Source organism: Miniopterus schreibersii (genome assembly GCF_964146895.1).
Source record: "Miniopterus schreibersii genome assembly, chromosome: 6".
NCBI classification, from domain to species: domain Eukaryota; kingdom Metazoa; phylum Chordata; class Mammalia; order Chiroptera; family Miniopteridae; genus Miniopterus; species Miniopterus schreibersii.
Window position 1 is genome coordinate 49,447,541 of NC_138107.1, and position 9,259 is coordinate 49,456,799.

The following is a 9,259-nucleotide window of genomic DNA, read 5'->3' on the forward strand; positions in this document are numbered from 1 at the left end:
GGAGATACCAGCTGTTATATTGTGAGCTGCTCTATGGGGAGGCCCAGTGGCAAGAAGCTGAGAGAGGCCTCTGGCCAATAGCCAGCAAGGAAGTATGGCCCTATGTCCATCAACCTGGGAGAAGCTGAATCTTGCTAACAGCCATGTGAGTGAACTTGGAAAAAGATTCTTCCTATTTGAGCATTCAGATGACTGCAGCCTTGTGAGAGATCCTAAGCCAGCAATATCCAGCTAGGCTGCACATGAATTCCTCACACACAGAAGCTCTGAGATAATAAATTATTGTTGTGAACTTAAGAAGATTTTGTTCATGCGTATGACATAGAAGATGAATTCTTCCTCCTCCACCATGAATGAAGAACCTCATGCTCAACCCCTAGTTTACCAGCTATGGGATCCAGCAGCAGATCCATTAAGTAGGAGAGCCATCGCCCAGGATCAGGGGTGTCTGCCTGGCTTTATTTTATTTATGGACCATCCCAACTCCCTGGTGTCCACTTGGCAGAATGCCATGCTAACAGAGAAAAGGTGGAAAGAGAACTGGCTATGACGTTAAGCTTGCAAAATGTTATAGAGGAAATGACAACCCCAGGAGAAATGAAATGCTGGCTTCTGAAATCTATAACATTCTTCAGTCTTCCAATATGGCACACAGTGATAGTTTCAATGAAATGAATTCATGTCGAAGAAAAGCTCAGTTGTTTTCTGGCAACTACAAACAAATGTGCTAAAACAGTAGTTTTGCATATAGATGGTCTTGATGATACGTCTCAGAGAAATCTATGTGAAGAGGCTTTGTTAAAAATTAAAGGAGTTATTAGCTTTATTTTTTAAATGGCTGTTCAAAGATGTGTGGTGTGAATCGATTCAGATTTGAAAGTGGAGGCTTTGGCATCAGCGATGGCATCAACCAAGGTTATGAAGGCTCAGCAAGTGGTAAAAAGTGGAAGCAGAGAAGACACTGTGGAAACAGAACAGAGTTGCCCTAGTAGACTACCTGCCTGAGGATGAGAGCCCCACAAAGGAGCAGGATAAGGCAGTGACCCCATCAGGGCCCACCCGGAGCGCGGGCTCGCTGGCTGAGCACAGCTGGAAACTTTTTATCTAGATGCTTCTCCTGGTGACTTCACTATTGGGCACAAGGACTGTGTGAATGAACAAGGGGCCGGTTTTCCCTTGTTGTGGTGAAATGTCAGGTGCAATTTGCAATAAGTTATCATGAAAAGTTTTTGGATTACATGATTGAGTATGCTGCATTTTACATTTTATTGGACTTTTTGCCCTACTAAGTGCCAAAAAGACAGAGGCTACAGGTGGAGTTGCTTTGTTTATGAAGGTCTTATAGAGCAGTTAAGGCAACTATAACATCATTTTTTGAAATATATTGTAAAATAATAAAAGGAAACATAAATTTTAAAAAGAAACAGAGGATTTAGGAGCCATTTGACATGACTAAATTAATAGCCATAGAATACTTGCTATATGCCAGGCATTATTCTGAGCCTTATAAATATCAACTCATTATCACTCAGAATAACCCTGCAAAACAGGTACTATTACCGTCCACATTTTCAAGATGAAGAAAGCCAGGCAGAGAGATTGAATGACTTGCCTAAGATCACAGCAAACTGAGACTTGAACTCCAGAGTCCATGCTTTTAACCACTTCTCAAAGCTGGAACAGGAGCCCAAGCTCCCTGCTTCATAACTAGTGTCTAGGGCCTCTGCTTGATTATAAAAATCAAAAACTATACAAATAAGATAAGACAGGGCAGCATATCCTCAGGTGCTCACATGTCTGAGCAGTGGCAGACAGGCAGACACTATGGGGTGGTAGGAGTCATAGGAATCTGCAAAAACAGTTGGAAAATATATTTGAGGGAACATCTAGTTCAGATGGGGGTCTATTTAAAAAAGGTAATAAGTTTTGTTTCCATTTCCTTAGAAAATCTAGTTATATATGCCCGTCTTATTGCAAGCATTCTTATAACCCGTGGCATATGCTCACAGCTCCACAAGAAGTAATTTTAAATATCAAATCAGCACTGCCTCTAGCTCCTGTTAAGGTCCCACAGGATCAGAGCCCACAGCAGCAAAACACAGATTTCCAGAGCTTGACCAGCAACCAGGGCCAATTCCAGGGATTCAATGGCACCTTAGATGTGGCATTAGACAGTAGGCATCTCTAGAGCAGCCTGAGCTGGCTAGTGAGGGTGGCTGGGGCTCCCATCACCCCAGAGGTCCTGATAGGCAGGGACACTGGCTATCCTGCCCTGGGGGACTGTGAAGGGAGGGCAGCGCTTTCTCCGCCTTGCAGGGACCGTCTCTAGGGCAGATGTCACCTGCAACCTGTGAGACAGGCCCCCACACAGGGGGTGTTTGGGGAAGATGAAGTGTGGGGGGAGGAGGTGCTGCCGCAGGCCCAGGCAGCGTTTGTCGCTTCTGCTTGGTCCTGCTGCCCCTCTGCAGAGGTGATTCCCCAGGTACAACCGACTCCCTAAGGCCCCTCCGCCCTGCAGCACCGCAGGGATGTCTGTGGGACCCGCCCTGCCACGTGCCCTCCAGGACACGCAGAAAGCCCTAAACACAAGGCTGTGTACTCACTGAACGTCTTGTGCCTTTTAAAAACATGCGACGTGTGTCCAAGGAAAAAACCAATGCTGTTGCAGATGAATGACTTAGAAACGTTCTCGCTGTGCGTCGCTGAGTGAAAAACATAGGTTATGAAATAGCATGTACCAAATCCAGCTTAATAACTAGTTATAGTCATACAAAAGAGACGGAAATAGACACAAAGGTATTTACAGGGGTTGCCGGTAACTTTTTCCTTTTTGTTTATCTGCACTCTCTATAAAGAGTATGTATTATTTATTTAATTTTTTAAAAGAGCTATTTTATGTTTTTTTCTCAGAAAGTGGGAAATTATGGAATAGGTGGTCCTGGTAACGGTTGTCAGTCTTCGTGATTTTTTTAAAGTTCTAATTTGATTGAAATATTTCAGGTTGAGGATTAAGACATTCATGTTCAGGGGAGAAGTATGTTCATGAACTAAGTTTTCCAGCTCTCTCTTGATGGTCAAAATAAAATGTGAGGTGGTTATTGTCATTCAGCATCTCCCCAGAATTCCAATTTTATAACTTCCCTGCCATTTACCAAATTCAAATCAGAGTATCTCAAAGCAGATCCAAAGGGACGTTAATAGATTTTAGAAGGAAAAGACTGGGTGGCCAAATTACTTTGGGAAATGTTGAAATAAACATCATTAAACAGGCTCCTTTAGTGCAGGACTTCTCAGAGCCTTCATTATGCTAATATGCATTGTAAATTTACCCCCCCAAAATGATAGTCTATGAAGCATTTCCAAACTTTATATTTATCCATGGAATCCCTTTTTGCTGAAACATCATGTAGAAGTAGGGATTAGTACAACACACTTAGGACAATGCTGTTCTAAGTAGTGTTCTAGAAACACCTATAGACATATGTACTGTTTTTCTTAGGATAATTTTAAAAGATGATTTGGCAAATATAAATCTATTATTTTCACCAAAACACTCTCTAATTCCAAGCACTGTGACATCGGTGAGGACATTAAATCAGTTCTGTCAGGTTGCCTCACCAGAGCACCAAAGAGTTTCAGACCAGTAAATGAATGTCTGAACTTCAACCAGAATCTGTGAAGTCCCTTTCAAGTAAATGGGACCAATCTGTAAACAAAACATGTACACCTGTCATTGCCATTCATTTCAGTAATGGCAGTTTATAAATTAACACACCATGAAAAGCTTTATTCATGTTCCTATGGTGTGAAAATTGCAAGAAAAACTTCAAACTGATTACCTTTTTAAATACAAAGCAATTGAATTTTACCACAGACAGAAAGGAGAATTTATTCCCATGCTGTAAAACTTCCGGAAATACAGTCCTGAAACAGAACTTAGGGAAAGTGGCTCAGGCCGTAACAGGTCCTCACGATGCAGAAACAAACTTGCTGGCCATACTGCAATCTGTAGTTCCTTTGGGCCAGGTTTTTCTCCCCAGCTGAGTCTTTGGAGGATCTCGAAGGTAGACTTGACCCAACAGTATGATCCTTTTCTCTGGGTTTACTCAGAACTTTCCTGCAGGGTCTGTGTAATGCAGTGACTTTTAGTACAAAAAGTTGAGCAGTTAAGACAGTTAATCACTAGTTTCCCCTCACAACCTCAGGAGTCTACCTACCAGTTGAACACATTTCAGAATCCATTTGGGTAGGAGTAGGAAGAAATACCGGGGCTGAGTCTTTTTTTCTTTTTTCTTGGAAATATCATTTTTTTTTTCCACACCAAAATAAGCTGATTAGTATGTAGAAAAGCAACAGTCCCTTAATTTCCACAAATGTGTTTTGATTTTTTATCCTGGGCTCCAAGTTCCTTCCTGCATACATTTAACCACAGCCCACCCCCCTATGGGTACACTCACTGGGTCTCGGGGTGGGAGGGGTGCACTTCTCCCTGAAATCTTGCTTACATTTACATGTCAAAAGGAAGAGATGCTTTTGAGTAATTAGTCATCTGAAATTCTGCACCATGAGGAAAAAATTTGCTTTTGGATATTTATGGGGAGAAAATCCATATGGGCAATGAATACAGTATTGATGTGTTGGGGAGAAGGGACGGGAGGGGAGTCTGCATTACATTGAATTTCATCCAAACAATGGCAGAAACTCATATCACCACTTTCTTATAAATAATAGCTACTATGGAAAATAGCACAATGCTGTTTTTCACAACTTAAATTTCTTATATTAATTCTATGATTTAAAAAAAACCTTTCTTTTTGACCTGATATTTTCATGCCATATTCAAGAAACTTATGATCAATATGTATTGATTTGATCACTAATTGCATTAATTTTGCTTTGGAAATTAGAAAGGCTCTAATGAGAATGTGAAGTCACTTCAAGATAGCGCATTATAGGCAGGCTAATTTAGCTGGACTCTGTGCATGAGATTATTTCATTATGAACCATCAATTACCATACAAACGGATGAGATAAAGCTTTTTTTCTGAGCAGATTTACATTTTTGAATTCGCCCATAAATTTCAAGAGCTTAAGTTAATTTATATCCTACAATCATATTTAATATACAAACAGTTCAATCATGAATGCATTATCAGCATAAGCCCTTACTTCAGACTTTCATATTATCCTTTGCACAACACTGGAAACACCTTAAAAATATGTTTGTTAAAATCTTTCACACCACCACTTAACAATTGGTGCAATAAAATCAAGAGACCAAGATATATGATGTTGTTCAAGATTTATAAAATCATAAGAATATAAAATAGTCAAGCTGATTTTGAAATTGAGTGCAGATGCTAAAATAACATCCCAAGAAACAAGAGACCATAGAGGCTTTTAAATTCTGTGAGTGTATTTCTGCTCTTCTTAGAAACTTACCTGTTAAACAGAATTAAACAAAAAGACTTCAGGAGAAGAGTTCCCTATGGTAAAATTCTATCTAATTTTGTCTGTGGGAGCCTGAGTAGGGTGGTATTGTGGTATATGGGAGAAACATGGCCCGACGCAAAAGTGGAGAAAAATTTAAGATGTCCAGAATTCTGGGGTATCTTGAAGAAAATAAGTGCATCAAAATAAAATCCAAAAAATGTTTTGCAAATACATATTTGAAAGTTCTCTCAGAATGTGTGTCCGCACTGAGGAAAGTGAAATCACTGACACTGATGGATATTTCATGTGGCCCAGGGAAGTTCTGGGGTGGTAATAATGATGAAGATGCTATCTACTCTTTTTTGCCATTTATTATTTAGTGATAAAATCATGGGCACACAGTCTTAACGCCTAATTCCTACAGTTATTATTATTATTATTATTATTGTACATTTATGAATTTTAAAACTTTAGAAAATAGTCCAAGGGTTGAATTTAGCTCCTCATTCATTACCATGTTCACAATGAATTGTGAACTTACCATATACTCTAGAATTAAATATATTTCATAAGCAAAGGCATTATGAGAGGATGTCAGAGGTGACAGGCTCACTAGAGATCAGCAAGCCCCTGGCGCTCAATGCGTGGTTTGGGATTAGCGTGGTTTGGGATCCAGTGTGGGCTCTTGGTCCTCATTGTAGACTTACCGAATCCAAATCTGAATTTAATATGATCCTCCAGAGATTCAAGTGCACCTTAAAGTTTGAGAACACTGGTCTAGTCTTCCATCATCTTTTTTCCAAACATGGCAACTAAGACAAAAAAGACAACACCTTAAGAATGTTTCAAGGTAGCAAAAATGAATTCCTATGTCTCTAAGGTGGAAAGCTATGGTTAAAGTATGATGCTAAGTAGATCTCAGTAATGAATTAGGTCCATAAGGTCACAGTTAACTCTGTTGGTGGTTGGATGCTGGCTGAACTCCCAGCCAGCTTTGGGAATCTCTTGCTATTGTTAGAAAGAACATGTTCAAGAGCATCTGTAGCACCAAATCCAGCACAATCATGCTGAATTTCCACTCCTCAGAATAATTAATTCCAGTCCATGAGCAACTAATTGCCAGTATCCTACCCTCCACTTTGAGCCACTTTCTATACAGAAAATTCAAAATGAGGGGGGATAGTTGTATCCTCAATTCACCTAGTTACAGAACAAAGTGTGAAAGTCAAACGTGACATATTTGTCAATATTTCCCCACGTAGAAATGAAAACAACAAAGGAGGTAATAAGTGGAGGAATTTTTAGTGTGGCTACTACCTACAGCTGAGTATGTGTAAGGCAAGTAAACAGTGGCCCAGTATAGACACAGCTGAGGACACTTAATTAGTGACAATTACAACATTGTTCTAAGCTGCCTGCAACCTTGCTCTTTTCCTTTAGATAAACTCTTTTAAGTAAATACAATGTCAAGAAAATGGACAAGCCCTTTGACTTGTTAGAGAACCACGAAAGTGGTATATTCTTTTATCAAGTGAAACGTGCCTCTTTCAATGGGACTTATTAAGGGAAATTAGGTCTAATATTTGCTAAAAATTTATACAGTCTATAATCCTGACATTATTTATATTAGTTATTTAGTGTTAAATGTGCAACAATTAGTCTTTTCTTAAAAATCTTATGCTAATAATGATCACATACCAAATCTTATGGTTAGAGCTTTTCAAAGAATAAATACCTATAAATATGTTTTGAGAAATAGTTTTCCAACTCACTGATGTTTAATCATGTATAAAGGTATAAACAATTAGGGTGCTTTGCTAATTATCATTTTAAACGGGAATGGTGTCTAGGAGATGTTTTACTAGAGCACTGTGAAATCGATGCACATCACCTGAACGCATGCTGAACTGCTGTCTGGCTCACAGGGAAATGATCTCATGTTGAGATTGTAAATGCATTTACATTTAAGATGGAATTTTTGTCTCATATGAGAAAAGGTGTGTTAAAAAATAGCATTAACAGGCAATTAAAGTTGTGGGCAGGAAAGAGTGTCAAAATAATTTGGAGATAGAACAATCAGGTTTCACAGGCTTTACAAAGAAATTTCAAACATTAGTCAAAGGACTACTTAACGTAACTTTTAAATACAAAAGAATGACAAATATGTAATTTTAATTAAATTTGACAGAGAAATGAAACATCAAAATCATAAATATATAAATATAAGGATGTGGAGAAAAGGGAACCTTTTTGCAGTGTTGGTAGGATTATAAATTGGTGCAGCCACTATGGAAAATAGTATGGAGATTCCTCAAATATTAAGAATAGAGCTGCCATATGATCCAGCAGTTCCTCTTCTGGGTATTTTTGTGAAGAATATGAAAACACTTATTCAAAATATATATGTACTGCTATGTTCACTGCAGCATTACTTACAATAGCCAAGACACGGCAGCAACCTAGGTGTCCATCAGTGGATGAGTGGATAAAGAAGATGTGGTATGTGTAAAAAGATGAGATTTTGCCATTTGCAACACCATGAATGGATCTTAAGGGTATTACACTAATAATATGTTAGAGACAAAGGATAAAAACTGTATGATTTCACTAATATGTGGAATATTAAACAAAAAGGAAAGCTGATCACATAGTCATGACATATAAATTCTTAACAAATATAACTATTGTTAATAACCTTATTATTATTGATCAAAGGTAATCCATAGCTTTTGGTATGCTTTGGAAAAGCTCAATACTCTTTACTCTTTTATTCAATAAACATTTATTCAGAACCTGGTATATAACTCTTTAGATATTTAACAACCTCTCTGAGAAGCTAGTACAAACTAGGAGCTGTAAGGAGTAAGACATTGTCTAAGCCCTCAGAGAGTTTATAATCAAATTATCTGATAGGAAAATATACAAATAATTGTTTCATAAGGAAGAAGGCAAAAGACACCATGTGACTGACTGATAAGACCAACTTCATCAGTCCCGCACCAACTGCGCTCATAAGAAACTAGGGCCAGGCATTTTCTTCTCCTTAGCTCCCTGCACCGATACAACCCCTGTGTCACCCGCAGGAGCAAGGATGGAGGCGGCTGCTCCCCCAGCTCCTGGCCTCCTGCAAAGGTAAGCGGAGCCCTAACACCGCACAAGTGCCCCGACCAATGTTTGTCTCACATTTGTTGGCTTTTCCAGGAAACGTGCTGTATGTAAAACAGATCTGCTTTCATTTTGGGTGTTAGCCACTGGATGCGAAGGAGCAGGACATGTTTGAACTAATAAAGCAGTAACTATACAAGTTAATTTCTTCCCCAACTGTGTCCAAGCTTCTTTTCTTTAACTTGGCTCAGGATTCCAGGTCAAGCCAGGCACACACAAGAACATGAAAATAAATGCTTTGCTGGTGGTGATGACTCCCTTCTGGTTTCACAGAGGAAAGACATGCAAACTCAAGAAAGCCTATCGCACTAAGTATTTATTTTTGTGGAACCAGATTTTTAAAGTTCAATCAGAGTAGTCATTTAATGAGTTTAGAGAACTACTGAAATGACTTTGAGCTTTAATTTTACTGCCCTCCTAATATATAAAGAAATAAACAATTTCAGCCTTTAAGGACTGGAGATAGGCCCCCTCCCAACAGTGATTACCTCGAGATTACAATCGGTTCACAGGAAAGGGGTTCTCCAAATAAAGCTATATTAACTTCTCGTTCGCAGCACAATCTCACTATCCATACAGTTTCTGAGAAGCACTGAGAGCATTTCCCCGCCCCGATTCTGCCCTTGATGATGTGAGGTCTTGGAGCCCAGAAAGGCCCCGA

At 39.1% G+C, this 9,259-nt stretch overlaps 1 pseudogene across 1 annotated transcript; it reads left to right on the forward strand.

Annotated features, from left to right (window-relative positions):
• The first annotated feature begins 328 nt into the window (after window positions 1-328).
• Window positions 329-1,124, forward strand: LOC308558755 (armadillo repeat-containing protein 1 pseudogene; annotated as a pseudogene). The gene has a single exon. The product of its transcript is annotated as an armadillo repeat-containing protein 1 pseudogene (transcript).
• The last annotated feature ends 8,135 nt before the right edge of the window (window positions 1,125-9,259 follow it).